General features: G+C 51.8%; 1 protein-coding gene across 5 annotated transcripts in view; it reads right to left on the bottom strand.

Annotated features, from left to right (window-relative positions):
- Positions 1–2023, bottom strand: part of PPP6R2 (protein phosphatase 6 regulatory subunit 2) — a 64795-nt gene extending 62772 nt beyond the window's left edge. For all 5 annotated transcript variants that reach the window (XM_018048965.1, XM_018048963.1, XM_018048961.1 and 2 more), the window contains exon 1: positions 1809–2023. The gene's annotated coding sequence lies outside the window, so the exon portion shown is untranslated. The remainder of the gene's footprint in view (positions 1–1808) is intronic.

Raw genomic sequence — 14552 nt, forward strand, 5'->3', positions numbered from 1 at the left:
TTCCCATGAGTCAACTCTTCACATGAGGTGGCCAAAGTACTGGAGCTTCAGCTTCAGCATCATTCCTTCCAAAGACATTAGAGAAGCCAAAACGGAAGGGACACGAAGAAGAGGTGAACAGCTGAGAGTACTAGTGAGAACTCAGGCCCTGAGAAGCCAAGGGCAGGGCAGGAAGAGGCCACGGCGGGAGGTGAGCGCGTGACAGCCACTCAGCCATGTCCAACTCCGCACGTTCCACGGGATTCTCCAGGCCACAATACTGGAGGGGGCAGCGTTCCCCTTCTCCAGGGGCTTGTCCCCAGGGATCGAGCCCAGGTCTCCTGCATTGCAGGTGGATTCTTTACCAGCTGAGACACAAGGGAAGGGGGGAGATGACAGGCGGATAAGCGAGTAACAGGCTGGAGAAGGCCCTATGGACAAGGCAGGTGGACACAGGGAGAGAACGGGGCGGGGCAGAGCGGAAGGCAGGAGCTACGTGGAAGCCACAGACTGGGCGAGCTGGTGGCGACAGGCCAGGGGGTCAGCAGCGAGGTGGGAGCAGTCAGGGACAAGTCTGCGGACGATGCAGGGCGTTAGGCTGTGAAGACACAAAGTGGAAGGGGGGTTGTATGGACCTCACAGTGATGGCGTGAGGACATTCACGGGGCCGGGAAAGTGCATAAGGGCCGCCCCAGGTGTGAAGCACAGGTGGTGGGGAAGAAACGGGGGAGTGACAGAGAAGTCGCTCCGTCGTGTCCGACTCTTTGCGACCCGTGGACTGTAGCCCACCAGGCTCCTCCGTCCACGGGATTCTCCAGGCAAGAGCACCAGAGTGGGCTGCCATGAAGGAGTCAGCAGATGACAGGCGGAGAGACAGGCGACTGGAGAAACGGGAAGGGCACAGTGAGGGGGGAGCAGGCAGTGACTGGGGAAGGGCACAGGCGACAGGGGGCTCCGGCGAGGGGAGCGCCCCGCGGCCGGGCGGGGCAGGCGGGGCGGGCCCTGAGCGGGACTCAGCCCCGGGGCACTGACCAGGCGCCCGGCCGGCAAGCGGGGTGCGGACTGCGGGGGCCCCGGCGGCACGGGGGAAGGAAGGGCAGAAACGCGCGACTGCCTGACGAGGGGGAGAGTCTCCGGGGGGTCGCTGACGGCGGGCGGCGGAGGGGCGGGCGCCGGCGGGCGAGGGCTGCTGCCGGGGGGGGGGGGGGGCGGGCGCCGGCGGGCGAGGGCTGCTGCCCTGGGGCTCAGGGCGGCGGAGGGGCGGGCGCCGGCTGCTGCCCTGGGGCTCAGGGCGCTGGGGGGCGGGCGCCGGCGGCCGAGGGCTGCTGCCCTGGGGCTCAGGGCGCTGGGGGGCGGGCGCCGGCTGCTGCCCTGGGGCTCAGGGCGCTGGGGGGGCGGGCGGCCGGGCTGCTGCCCTGGGGCTCAGGGCGCTGGGGGCGGGCGGGCGCCGGGCTGCTGCCCTGGGGCTCAGGGCGCTGGGGGGCGGGCGCCGGCGGCCGAGGGCTGCTGCCCTGGGGCTCAGGGCGCTGGGGGGCGGGCGCCGGCGGCCGAGGGCTGCTGCCCTGGGGCTCAGGGCGCTGGGGGGCGGGCGCCGGCTGCTGCCCTGGGGCTCAGGGCGCTGGGGGGCGGGCGCCGGCGGGCGGGCGCTGACGGCGCGGCAGGCGGCGGCGGACACGTGGAGAGGACGCGGACGGGGCGGGCGCCAACGGCGGGCGCGGGCCCGGCGGACCCCGGCCGCGGGGCGCGGACAAGCCGGGTCTCACGGCGGCGCCTGCCATGGGGACACCGGCGCGCGGGCCCCGCCGGCCCTCAGCCGCGGCCGCACTCACCTGCCCCGCGGGCCGGGCGTCGCGGCGGCTCCTCGGAGGCCCGGGTGGAGGCCAGGGACCGGGCGGAGGCGAAGCCCGGGCGGCCCGCGGTAGGCCGCGCGCACATGGGCCCGGCCGGGCTAGGCGCCCACAGACACTGCGCCCACAGATCCGGCGCGGCCCGCCGGCGCCTCAGGACCGGCTCAGGCCGCGGGCCGCGCGCTGGTCGCTCCAAAATGGCGGTGGCGGCGGGCGGCCGCGCGCACGCCGGGGGCGGGGCCTCGTCTCGGGTGGGGCGGGGCCTCCGTGTGGGTGGGGCGGTTGTGGGCGGGGCCGCGCTTGGTGGGCGGGGCCGCGGGGTCGGAAGGGCCTCGAGCAGGGGGGCGTGGCTTCCCCTTCCTCCGCTCCCTCTAGGTAAACATCTCTTCCTCTGTTGTCCCCTTTCTCCTCCTGCCTTCAATCTTTCCCAGCATCAGGGTCTTTTCCAATAAGTCGGCTCTTCGCATCAGGTGACCAAAGTATTGGAGTTTCAGCCTCAACATCAGTCCTTCCAATGAACACCCAGGACTGATCTCCTTTAGGATGGACTGGTTGGATCTCCTGGCAGTCCAAGGGACTCTCAAGAGTCTTCTCCAACACCACAGTTCAAAAGCATCAATTCTTGGCCCTCAGCCTTCTTTATAGTCCAACTCTCACATCCATACATTACTACTGGAAAAACCATAGCTTTGACTAGACAGACCTTTGTCAGTAAAGTGATTTCTCTGTTTTTTAGTATGTTGTCTAGGTTTGTCATAGCTTTCCTTCGAAGGAGCGTTTCTTTTCACTTCAAAATGAATCTGATCCCTGAGCTATGCCGAGCCTTGTCAGCAGAGGGTGCTGGAGAGGTTGCCAGAGAAGGTTTGCTACAGGGCCGCTCCGCTGGCGTCAAGCGCCGCTTCCCCCGGGGTCCCACATTTGCCTAGACAGCTCCTCCAGAACATCTTTCCCAGGTAGACCGCAGGGTGGATCTCTGGCAAGCTCTGTAGGGTGATCGTTCAGGAAATGGGGGTTGAAAGCGTCAATCTTACAACCGAGAATAGATTATAAGCCCTGCAAGCGAAGACCGCCCCCGCCCCCACCTCGGAGGCTGGAGGTGCACTAGGCAGTTTCAGAACAGGGGCCGGCGCTTGCGATGCTCAGGCTGGTTGTCCTCCTGTGAGAGCCGGCAACCCTCAGCCTGATCATGATGCTCTTCTGCGGTCAGCTAGGACCCCTCCCCTCTCCCACCCACCCTGAGTTCCAGTCCCTCCACTTCTAACTGGAGCCCCTCTCCCCGAAGTCCTAGTCTTAGAACAGTCTCTGCCACCAAATTCACAGCAGCAACCTCCCAGCGGGCTCCCAGCTGCTACCCTGCCATACTTGGGGGAGGCCAGCTTGTCATAGTCAGCATAGCACCTAGTGGAAGCAAGTTCAACTGCATCCCTCTCCCAGGGGCTCCCGTCTCACACAGCATGAAAGCCAGTCCTTGCTGCCACCCACAGGTCCTACACAGTCGGGTCTCATTTGTGCTGTGCCCCTTGTTCATTTAGCGCCAAACCATGACACCCTCCTGCCACAGGCCATTGTCTGCGCAACCTGTCACGCCCTCCAACTGTCCTCATGCTAACTGACCTCCTACATCTTATTGCATCGTCTCCTTCTCTCTGAGGACTTCCCTGGCCTCCCTACGTAAAATCTCAAACCTCCATACACACAGGCACGTGTACACACATGCACGCACCCGGGCGCACTCACACCCCCTTTCCCGGCTTGGTTTTCCCTCCTTGCATCAGTAGCTGGGGTTCAATAAGGAGACAGAGACCACACAGTGACTTCAGAGAAAGTTCGATATAAACACTACTGACAGTGAGATTAATTATAAAGAATGCTATATTCAAGAAAGGACAGAACGTGCCCTGCTCAGTGCTCCCAGGACCCAGCTCCATTATTACAGAGCAGCAGAGAAAACTGGGTCTGGATTTGAGGCAGTAAGTGGAAAGCGAACAGGTCTAACCTTCTGGAAAGTCAGCTTCTGTATGCAGTCTCAAACACACCTGAACCTCCTATCAGCAAGAAACAAGGCTCTATTTTCACCTGGCGAGGTGCATCCACTCTTACTGTAAGTGAAGAAGCCTCACTTTCCCCTGAGGGAGAGCGTCTGTGCAGTCCCAGCAGTCACCGCACCACCACCGAGTGTCCACTCATCCCTCCTCAGATGGTCACTGCCCCACCGAGTACTCTCTTATGCTCTCCGAACTAAATAGCAATCTTAACTTTTGACAACTTGTGTATTTTTAATCTAAATTTATTATTCAGTGTATGTATTCAGTTTAGTTCACTCTCTCAGCCGTGTCCAACTCTTTGTGACCCCATGTACAGCAGCGCGCCAGGCCTCCGTGTCCATCACCAACTCCAAGAGCTTGCTCAAACTCATGTCCATTGAGTCGGTGATGCCATCCAGCCATCTCATCCTCTGTCATCCCCTTCTCCTCCTGCCCCCAATCCCTCCCAGCATCAGGGTCTTTTCTAATGAGTCTGTTCTTCACATCAGGTGGCCAGAGTATTGGAGCTTCACCTTCAGCATCAGTCCTTCCAATGAATATTCAGAACTAATTTCCTTTAGAATTCACTGGTTTGATCTTGCAATGCAAGGGACTCTCAAGAGTCTTCTCCAACACCATAATTCAAAATCATCAATTCTTCAGCACTCAGCCTTCTTTATGGTCCACCTCTCACATCCATACACGACTACTGGGAAAACCATGGCTTTGACTAGACGGACCTTTCTTGGCAAAGTAACGTCTCTGCTTTTTAATATACTGTCTAGGTTGGTCATAGCTTTTCTTCCAAGCAGCATCTTTTAATTTCATGGCTGCAGTCACCATCTGCAGTGATTTTGGAGCCCCAAGAAATAAAGTCAGTCACTGTTTCAGTTGTTTCCCCATCTATTTCCCATGAAGTGATGGGACCATGATCTTCGTTTTCTGAATGTTGAGCTTTAAGCCAAGTTTTTCACTCTCCTCTTTCACTTTCATCAAGAGGCTCTTTAGTTCTTCACTTTCTGCCATAAGGGTGGTGTCATCTACATATCTGAGGTTATTGATATTTCTCACAGGAATCTTCATTCCAGCTTGTGCTTCATCCAGCCCAACATTTCACATGATGTGCTGTGCATAATACTTTGGCCACCTCATGCAAAGAGTTGACTCATTGGAAAAGACCCTAATGCTGGGAGGGATTGAGGGCAGGAGGAGAAGGGGACGACCGAGGATGAGATGGCTGGATGGCATCACCGACTCCACGGACCTGAGCCTGAGTGAACTCCGGGAGTTGGTGATGGACAGGGAGGCCTGGCATTCTGCCATTCATCGGGTCACAAAGAGTCGGACACGACTGAGCGACTGAACTGAACTGAACTGTTGTTCCATGTCTGGTTCTAACTGTTGCTTCTTGCCCTGAATACAGATTTCTCAGGAGGCAGGCAAGGTGGTCTGGTATACCCATCTCTTGAAGAATTTTCCACAGATTGTTGTGATACACATAGTAAAGGCTTTAGCATAGTCAATGAATCAGATGTTTTTCTGGAATTCTCTTGCTTTTTCTACAATCAAATGGATGTTGGCAATTTGATCTCTGGTTCCTCTGCCTTTTCTAAACCCAGCTTGATCATCTGGAAGTTCTTGGTTCACATACCATTGAAGCCTAACTTGAATAATTTTGAGTATTACTTTGCTAGTGTGTGAGAGGAGTGCAATTGTACCGTAGCTTGAACATTCTTTGGCATTGCCTTTCTTTGGGATTGGAATGAAAACTGACCTTCTCCAGTCCTGCAGCCACTGCTGAGTTTTCCAAATCTGCTGGCATATTGAGTGAAGCACTTTAACAGCATCATTTTTCAGGATTTGAAATAGCTCAGCTGGAATTCCATCACCTCCGCTAGCTTTGTTCACAGTGATGCTTCCTAAGGCCCACCTGACTTTGCACTCCAGGATGTCTGGCTCTAGGTGAGTGATCACAGCATCATGGTTATCTAGGTCATTAACATTTTTTGTGTGTAGTTCTTCTGTGTAGTTTTACCACCTCTTTTTAATAACTTCTGCTTCTGTTAGGTCCATACCATCTCTGTCCCTTATTGTGCCCATCTTTGCATGAAATGTTCCCTTAGTATCTCTAATTTTCTTGAAGAGGTCTCTAGTCTTTTCCATGCTATTGTTTTCCTTATTTCTTTGCATTGATCACCTAGGAAGGCTTTCGTGTCTCTCCTTGCTATTCTTTGGAACTCTGCATTCAGATGGCTGTATCTTTCCTTTTCTCCTTTGCCTTTCGCTTTTCTTCTGTTCTCAGCTATTTGTAAGGCCTCCCCAGACAGCCATTTTGCCTTTTGCAAAATACGTATGTACTATTCCAACTCATGTAACATTTCTCGTTGAGGTAGAGTTGATTTACAGTGTTGTGTTAGTTTCTGCTGTGCAGCACAGGGAATCCGCGACACGTGCACATCCAGCCACTCTTTTAGATTTCCTCCCCGTCTCCGGCACCGCAGAGCAGTGAGCGAAGTCCCCTGTGCTGCACAGCAGGTTCTCGCTCGTCATCTGCTTTATATGCGGCATCACTACTGTGTGTATGTCCATTCCAACACTGTGTATTTCTTAAAAATGGAAAACAGAGAAAAGGCAACAGTTAGTGTATATATTATATATGCAAAGAGAAAACACGCTGAGCTACTACAGTCCTTGTTTCTGAAACTGGTCACAAGATGTAGTTGATAGTTACGGCTTTTCCATAGAACTCTCTTCCCATAGCGTACACAGAACAGCTAGTACAAAGCCAGGCTGAAGCCAGAATTTCTGGACAGAAGGACCAAATAAAATTAACGCATCACTATAAATACCAAAAGCAAAATTATTCACCAATCAATTAGAAAAAGTGAAACCCTGATATGAAATAAACGTGCCCCTGGAGCACGGTCAGAGCAGGAAGAACCACGGCCTGTCCTGCTCTCCGCAAGAGCCCAGCAGAGTGGCAGCTCACAGACTGGAGTAACGGGAAACTGATGCCCACGTGCTCAGTTGCTCAGTCCTGTCTGACTCTCTGCGACCCTGTGGACTGCAGCCCGCCAGGCTCCTCTGTCCATGGGGTTATCCCAGCAAGAATACTGCAGTGGGTTGCCCTTTTCCTCCTCCAGGGGAATATTCCCGACCCAGGGATCAAACCTGAGTCTCCTGCATTGACAGGCAGATTCTTTACCACTGAGACACCTGGGACTCCCCAGATGAGAAAACTAAAACCAAAGAGGACCAACACAGAGACACCCACACCTGTATCCACCATAGCCGAATGCCTGGATGTCAAAGACAGAGAAACCCATGAAAACCGCAAGAGGAAAATGACCCCCATCACACCCACGGGAAGGATGACACGGTTAAATAGCTGACTTCTCACAAGAGACGATGGAGGCCACAGGCAGTGAAATGACGCGTGCAAAGTGTCGAAAGAAAAACGAAACAAACAAGAAAAGTGTCAAAGGAAAGACAAAACCTGCCAATGAATAAACTTTATACTCAGCAATACCATCCTTCAGAAATGAAGGCTGGAGAGAAAAATGAAAATAAGATAAAGATAGTCCCAGTAAACAAAACAGGACATTTATTGGGAAGAGATTTGCCTTATTAGAAACACTAAAGAAAGTTCATCAAACTGAAAGAAAATGAAAAGAAAAAGAAAGTTCTTCAAGCTGTTCCCTCAAATCAATAGGAGTGAAGAAAAAAAAAAAAAATTAAGACAGGGAAAAAACACCAAACAAACCAGGAGTGAAGAACCAAATTCAACAACTTATAAAAAGACTTATCTACCAAGATCAGTGGGGTTTATCCCAAGAATGCAAAGTTGGTTTAGCATCTAAAATTCAATTAATGTAACACACTACATTAATAGAAAAGAGAATAAAACCCACAAGATTGTCACAATAGCTGCAGAAGAGGCATTTTACTAAATTTAACACACATTCGTGATAAAGACTCTCAACAGACAAGGACCAGACAGGAAATTCATCAACTTCATTAAAGGGAAAAACCTATAGCTAGCCTCAAACTTAATGGTGAAAGGTGTTATGCTTTTTAAAGACTGGAAATGAGCCAAGGATGTCTGCACTCGCCACCTCAGTTCTGCACTGTAGGATTCTGCATGCAAGCAGCTGGGAAGTCACCAATCTCTGCTGAGAAGTAAGGGGCTAAACAAACTCAAAAATTAGCAAGTCTTCTTGGGTCTGTAAGAGAAGGGAGGACACAGCAATCCGCTCTTCCCAAGGTAGGAGAGACGGGCAGGTGAGTACAAGTCATCACAGTCTGCAAACATTCATGAGAGAAGCTGACTTGAAACTCTGTGCGGGGAGGTGGGACTGAACTGCAATTAATGAATTTCTGGAGGCTCACCATAGCAGGTCTGAGAGTTAAAAACACCACGGGGACTCAGTCCTAAGGGAGTCCATACAGTACTGTGAGATTTACCCCTGGAGCATGACCAGGTCCCCAAGTAAACATCGCAGCAAAGTCCCCTCAAGCTTTCTGCCCGGGGAGGGAAGGAACCATTCCAAACGTCCTGAGCACTCTGTGTTTCCTAACAAGGCTGCCTTCAAGGAAATCTTGTTAGCCAGAGCCTGACCCGCTGGGGTTATCAGAGCCTAACTGACCTCAGAAAGGGAAATGTGCCGCTCCAGCCCCCTCTGGGCATCCTGGCCCAACCAAGGGCAGACATAAAATGGAGAAACACTTGTGAAGTTCCCTTGCAGAGGCTCAGGCTCAGGGAGAGCCTGGGGGCTCATCGCAAGATGGATGGAGGCCTGGGCTCTGGCCCCAGGGAAGAGGGCTTCCCCTCCCCTCCCCGCCCCGGACACTGCTAACGCTTGTTGTGAGCGGGCCCTTTCATCCAGGACACCGTGTCTGGCTGCCACAAAATAATGACAAGGCAAATCACACAATCAGACGGCGAAAGACACAAGCTGAAGGGATGAAGCACGGTCCAGAGCAAGACGTGGCGGAGAGATTGGAGTCATCAGACTAGTCATGATGTTCACAGGAAAAGGGTACAAGGTAAAATCAACAGAGGCAAAGGGCTCATGGGGCCAAGCCTGGGCAAGACCATGTGCCAACTTCCAGGGTCCTCCTGGACTTAGACCGGAGAAGCTTAATTGTCCCAGGGATTCATGACAAAGGGTGTGACGCGTTGCCAACCAGGGAAGGTCATTAGAAACTCAGCACCCACGGTTTTAGCAGGAGCTTATGTTTGTTTGCTAAGGCTGCTGTAACAGATACAAACCTGGGGAGCTGAACAACAGAAATCCGTTCTCTCACAGTGTAGGAGGCCAGGAGTCTGAAATCAAGGTGTCAGCAGGCTTGGCTCCTTCCGGAGGCTTTGAGGGACAAACCACTTCACACCTCTGCTAACTTCTGGTTGCTGCCAGCAATGCATATAGGTTTATCACTGCAGCCCCCATCTCTGTCTATCTACGTACCTACTCATGACTGTCCAGTCATTGCTGCACGTGGGCTTTCTTCGGTTCCGGAGAGCAGGGGCTACTCTTCCAGGTGGTCCAGGGGTTGAGAATCTTGCTGCGCTCCGCAGCAGCAGAGCTGCCCCCACTTGCCGCAACGAGAGAGAAAGTCTGTGCACAGCAACGAACACCCAGGACAGCCAAAAAACAATGGAAAAGAATTTAAATTAAAAAAATAATAAAAAGGCTGACAACATCAAATGCTGGCAAGGATGTGGAAAAACTGGAGCCTTCATACATTGCTAGGGGTAACATCAAATGGTAAAGCCTCTTTGGAAAATAGTTTTGCCGGGAGCCAGTGTGAGGAATCCCGCCCGTGACAAGGTCATGAGGAAGGAAGCTGACATACGCAAGGCGTGCTCAGACTTCAGGGGCCCCTCTGGAAATTCCTAAGCATGTACCCCAACAAAAATCTGCCGGCTTTTGTGCTCTGCTTTTCCACTCTTCTGACATTTTCTGGAAAAAGTCAATTCAGGGCTTTAGTCTTCTGCATTTGAAAGAGTGTTTCAATCCCAAAACCCCTCCGATGGCTTTCTAGCCTGCCTGCAGGACTCTGCGAGTGTGATTGTTTGAGGCCTCCTGACCGCGGGAGGCACAGGAAGCTTAAAACATCCTAGGAATGTAGGGGCTTCCGAGGAGTCAAAATCTTTAGAATAGGACTGATTAAAGGTTTCATTTGTTGAGTCAATGCTTGCTGCCAAATTTTCATATCCTTTATTTTTAGATACAGTTGGTATATAGAAAAACAAGTAGTAGACCTGGTATTAGCAACATTAGATCTTTGAGTTAAGTACCTTCTTTGTTATATCCCACTGCACCTTTGTTCTATAGAGATGTAACTTTAATGCTTTAAGGAGATGCAGATTAAAGAAAAACACTTCAGGGGAAACAAAATTAACATTCATTAAGGAAGAGAGCCAAAAAGTGTTGACAAGCCTCTTGGCCAGAAGATAATATAAATCACCTGAGACCTTCTGTATACAAAATGATGTATAGAAAGAGTCTGGGCTGCGAACGCTACATAATTTTGTGTTACCCATTGATCTCCATGTTTTATCAAAAGTATAAAAGGCCTTCTGAACAATAAAGGGGGGGGGCCAGTTTCTCGGGCCAGTTTCTCGGACCAGTTTCTCGAACTAGTCTCTCGGCCTGGTTTCTTGGGACTCTGGCTCCCCCCGTGTCTTTCTCTCTCTTTCTTCTTCTCTCCCTTTCCTTCTCTCTGCTCTTTACTTTAACTTCAGGCTGAATCTCCACCTGGGGCGCGGAGGCTCGCCAGGTCTACTTACTTGCCCCGGCTGTTAAGACCCGCACGAAAGGGAGCTTAAGGCGAGGCACCCTTAGATATTCAAGCGGGCGCCGGTGGCCCAACGTAGATGGTGCAAATTCCTTGTCTGGAATTTTATTGGCCTTCCGCGTAAACCAAGCTATTCAGCCCTCTTCCTCCACTTAATCTTCCTACTACGTTACAGTTTCTTAATCTAATCATACATTAATAAATAAACAAGTCTTTCCACGCCAATGCCGTCCACCCTTCGAATTCCCTGGATCCACCGGGGCTGGACCCCGGCAGTTTGACAGTTTCTTATAAACTGAACATACAGCCCAGAAAAGGGGGAGAAGGAGGAGCTGTGATAATGTGATAACTGGAGTCCACTGGAGGAGCTTGGAGGCTTCCCAAAGGTTGGGCTGTGACAGTCTTTGATTGGCTTGGATGTCCTTGGGGGGAGGGAAGTTTTCTGCTTCCGGTTAGAGAAAAAGTAGAGACACCTGTCTTCCTGTTTCTTGTAACTGATGGTGAACCATGAGAATGGGAACGCTCCCAACCAGAGCATTCTGGCTATCCTGGCTCCAACTTCAACTGAAATCTCTTTATATAACTCCACTGAGAGTGGATTATGAAAATGTCCTGTATCCAGACAATGAACTACTAGTCATATAAGGGAACAAATTACTGATATTCACAACAACATGAATGAACTTCAGAAATACTATGCTAAGTTATGACCAACCTAGACAGCATATTAAAAAGCAGAGACATTGCCAACAAAGGTCCATCTATTCAAGGCTATGGTTTTTCCAGTGGTCAGGTATGGATGTGAGAGTTGGACTATAAAGAAAGCTGAGGGTTGAAGAATTGATGCTTTTGAACTGTGGTGTTGGAGAAGACTCTTGAGAGTCCCTTGGACTGCCAGGAGATCCAACCAGTCCATCCTAAGGGAGATCAGCCTGGGTGCTCATTCAGTTCAGTTCAGTTCAGTTCAGTCATTCAGTCGTGTCCGACTCTCTGTGACCCCATGAATCGCAGCACGCCAGGCCTCCCTGTCTATCAACAACTCCCGGAGTTCACTCAGACTCATGTCCATCGAGTCAGTGATGCCATCCAGCCATCTCATCCTCGGTCGTCCCCTTCTCCTCCTGCCCCCAATCCCTCCCAGCATCAGAGCCTTTTCCAATGAGTCAACTCTTCGCATGAGGTGTCCAAAGTACTGGAGCTTCAGCTTTAGCATCATTCCTTCCAAAGAAATCCCAGGGTTGATCTCCTTCAGAATGGACTGGTTGGATCTCCTTGCAGTCCAAGGGACCCTCAAGAGTCTTCTCCAACACCACAGTTCAAACGCATCAATTCTTCGGTGCTCAGCCTTCTTCACAGTCCAACTCTCACATCCATACATGACCACAGGAAAAACCATAGCCTTGACTAGACGGACCTGAGTCGGCAAAGTAATGTCTCTGCTTTTGAATATACTACCTAGGTTGCTCATAACTTTTCTTCCAAGGAGTAAGCGTCTTTTAATTTCATGGCTGCAGTCACCATCTGCAGTGATTTTGGACCCCCCAAAAATAAAGCCTGACACTGTTTCTACTGTTTCCCCATCTATTTCCCATGAAGTGATGGGACCGGATGCCATGATCTTCGTTTTCTGAATGTTGAGCTTTAAGCCAACTTTTTCACTCTCCTCTTTCACTTTCATCAAGAGGCTTTTTAGTTCCTCTTCACTTTCTGCCATAAGGGTGGTGTCATCTGCATATCTGAGGTTATTGATATTTCTCCCGGCAATCTTGATTCCAGCTTGTGTTTCTTCCAGCCCAGCGTTTCTCATGATGTACTCTGCATAGAAGTTAAATAAGCAGGGTGACAATATACAGCCTTGACGTACTCCTTTTCCTATTTGGAACCAGTCTGTTGTTCCGTGTCCAGTTCTAACTGTTCATTGGAAGGACTGATATTGACGCTGAAACTCCAATACTTTGGTCACCTGATGTGAAGAGCTGACTCATTTGAAAAGACCCTGGTCCTGGGAAAGATTGAGGGCAGGAGGAGAAGGGGACAACAGAGGATGAGATGGTTGGATGGCATCACCTACTCAATGGACATGAGTTTGGGTAAACCCCAGGAGTTTGTAATGGATAGGGAGGCCTGGTGTGCTGCGGTCCATGGGGTAGCAGAGTTGGACACGATTGAGTGACTGAACTGACTGAACTGAACTGAAGTGCAAGAAACCAAACAGAAAGGCTGCATATTACATGTAGTAGTTTCCTGCGTGCCTGGTAAGTCGCTTCAGTCCTGTCTGACGCTTTGTGACTCTATGGATTGTCGCCCGCCACGTTCCTCTGTCCATAGGATTCTCCAGGCAAGAATACAGGGGTGGGTTGCCATGCCCTTCTCCAGGGGATCTTCCCGATCCAGGGATCAACCCAAGTCTCTTATGTCTCCTGCGTGGGCAATCGGGTTTTTTTGTTTACCACTAGCACCAGCTAGGAAGCTGTAGGGCTGTTGCAACAAATTAAGACAAATTTCGTGGCTTAAACAATGCACACATACAGTTCTGGAAGCCAGAAGTCTGAGCTGCATCTTATGGGGCTTAAATCAAGCTGTCAGCAGAGCTGCATTCCTTCTGGAGGCTTGAGGGGAGAATCATTCCCTCGCCTGGTTCTAGCTTCTGGGGGCTGCCTGCATTCCTTGGTCCATGGTCCCTTCCTCCATCTTCAAAGCCAGAAGTGTGGCAACTACCAGTTTCTGATTCCCTAATCACATTTCCTTTTCGGACTCATTTTGGCCCATGGACTCTAGGCAGAGGTGTTATATCACTTGTTGTTGTTGTCTAGTCTCTAAGCTGTGTCCAAGTCTTTTGCAACCCCATGGACTCGAGCCTGCCATGGATCCTCTATCCACAGAATTTCCCAGGCAAGAATGCTGGAGTGAGTTATCCTTTCCTTCTCCAGGGGATCTTCCTGATCACTTGTAGGCCAAGGCAATTAATAGCTAGCAGGTCTCCACTAATCTCTTTTCCACTGCCAGTGCCGTAAGAGATCATGTGTTCCAGAGGTAAGTCAAGAAGAGCCACCTGACTCTCCCATCGGTCTATGAACAGTGAAAAATCTACTGAAGACTTGGGAGTTGTTACTCTGACCTAGTCTATCCTAGGCTAAGTGCGGAGCTTTCCTTAAAAAAAAAATAAAATAAAATATATAGCGTGTCAGTTAAATTATTGTCTCAGCTCCAACCTCGCCCTTCCATGATCCTGCGTGTGATGGGGGTGGGGGGATGAGACTCTGGGCCCACATTTTGAAGGGCAAGGGACGGTGATGCCCTAGAGGAAGAGGGGGCTTGCCATCTGCCCCCAGCCACACTTCCCCACAGCAGGCCGAAAATAAAACGGCACTGCTGGCTGGAGTTATGCGTTATACACAGAGTTCGGTTTGGACAGACGGGTCTTGTCCAACAGGGGCCCAGAAATATCTGGAAGAGCGGTGGGCCCAAGAGGCGAGGAGGGCACTTGCGGGGGTCTCCCAGCACCGGCTATCCGGGCTAAAGAAAGCAAAAGTGCCCCAGATGTCACACACGGACCCTCTGCAAATCCGCACACCAGAAGGCGACCATGGGGACAAAACTCAAGGGAGATCAGGACAGCCGGTAGAGTGGGAGGTCGGTAACGACGAAACCCGGCCGGGAAGGGCGCTCGCCAGGCTCAACCAGGCGGGGACACTCCGCCGCGCCCCCTCCTAGGCTCAGCTTCCCCGATCGCTCCTCCCACCGGAAGTCCCTCCTCCAGCCTCGGGCCGCTCTGGCCCACGCGGGCGCGTCTCGCTGGTCGTCTTGGAGCCTCTCCGCCGCACGGCGCTCCTCCAGCCGCCAGGGGCGTGCGAGATCGCGTCTGGGCCGTTCTGGCCCGCGATGGCCGCTCGACTGCTCG

The sequence above is a fragment of the Capra hircus genome, chromosome 5, assembly GCF_001704415.2.
Source record: "Capra hircus breed San Clemente chromosome 5, ASM170441v1, whole genome shotgun sequence".
Taxonomy (NCBI): Eukaryota; Metazoa; Chordata; class Mammalia; order Artiodactyla; family Bovidae; genus Capra; species Capra hircus.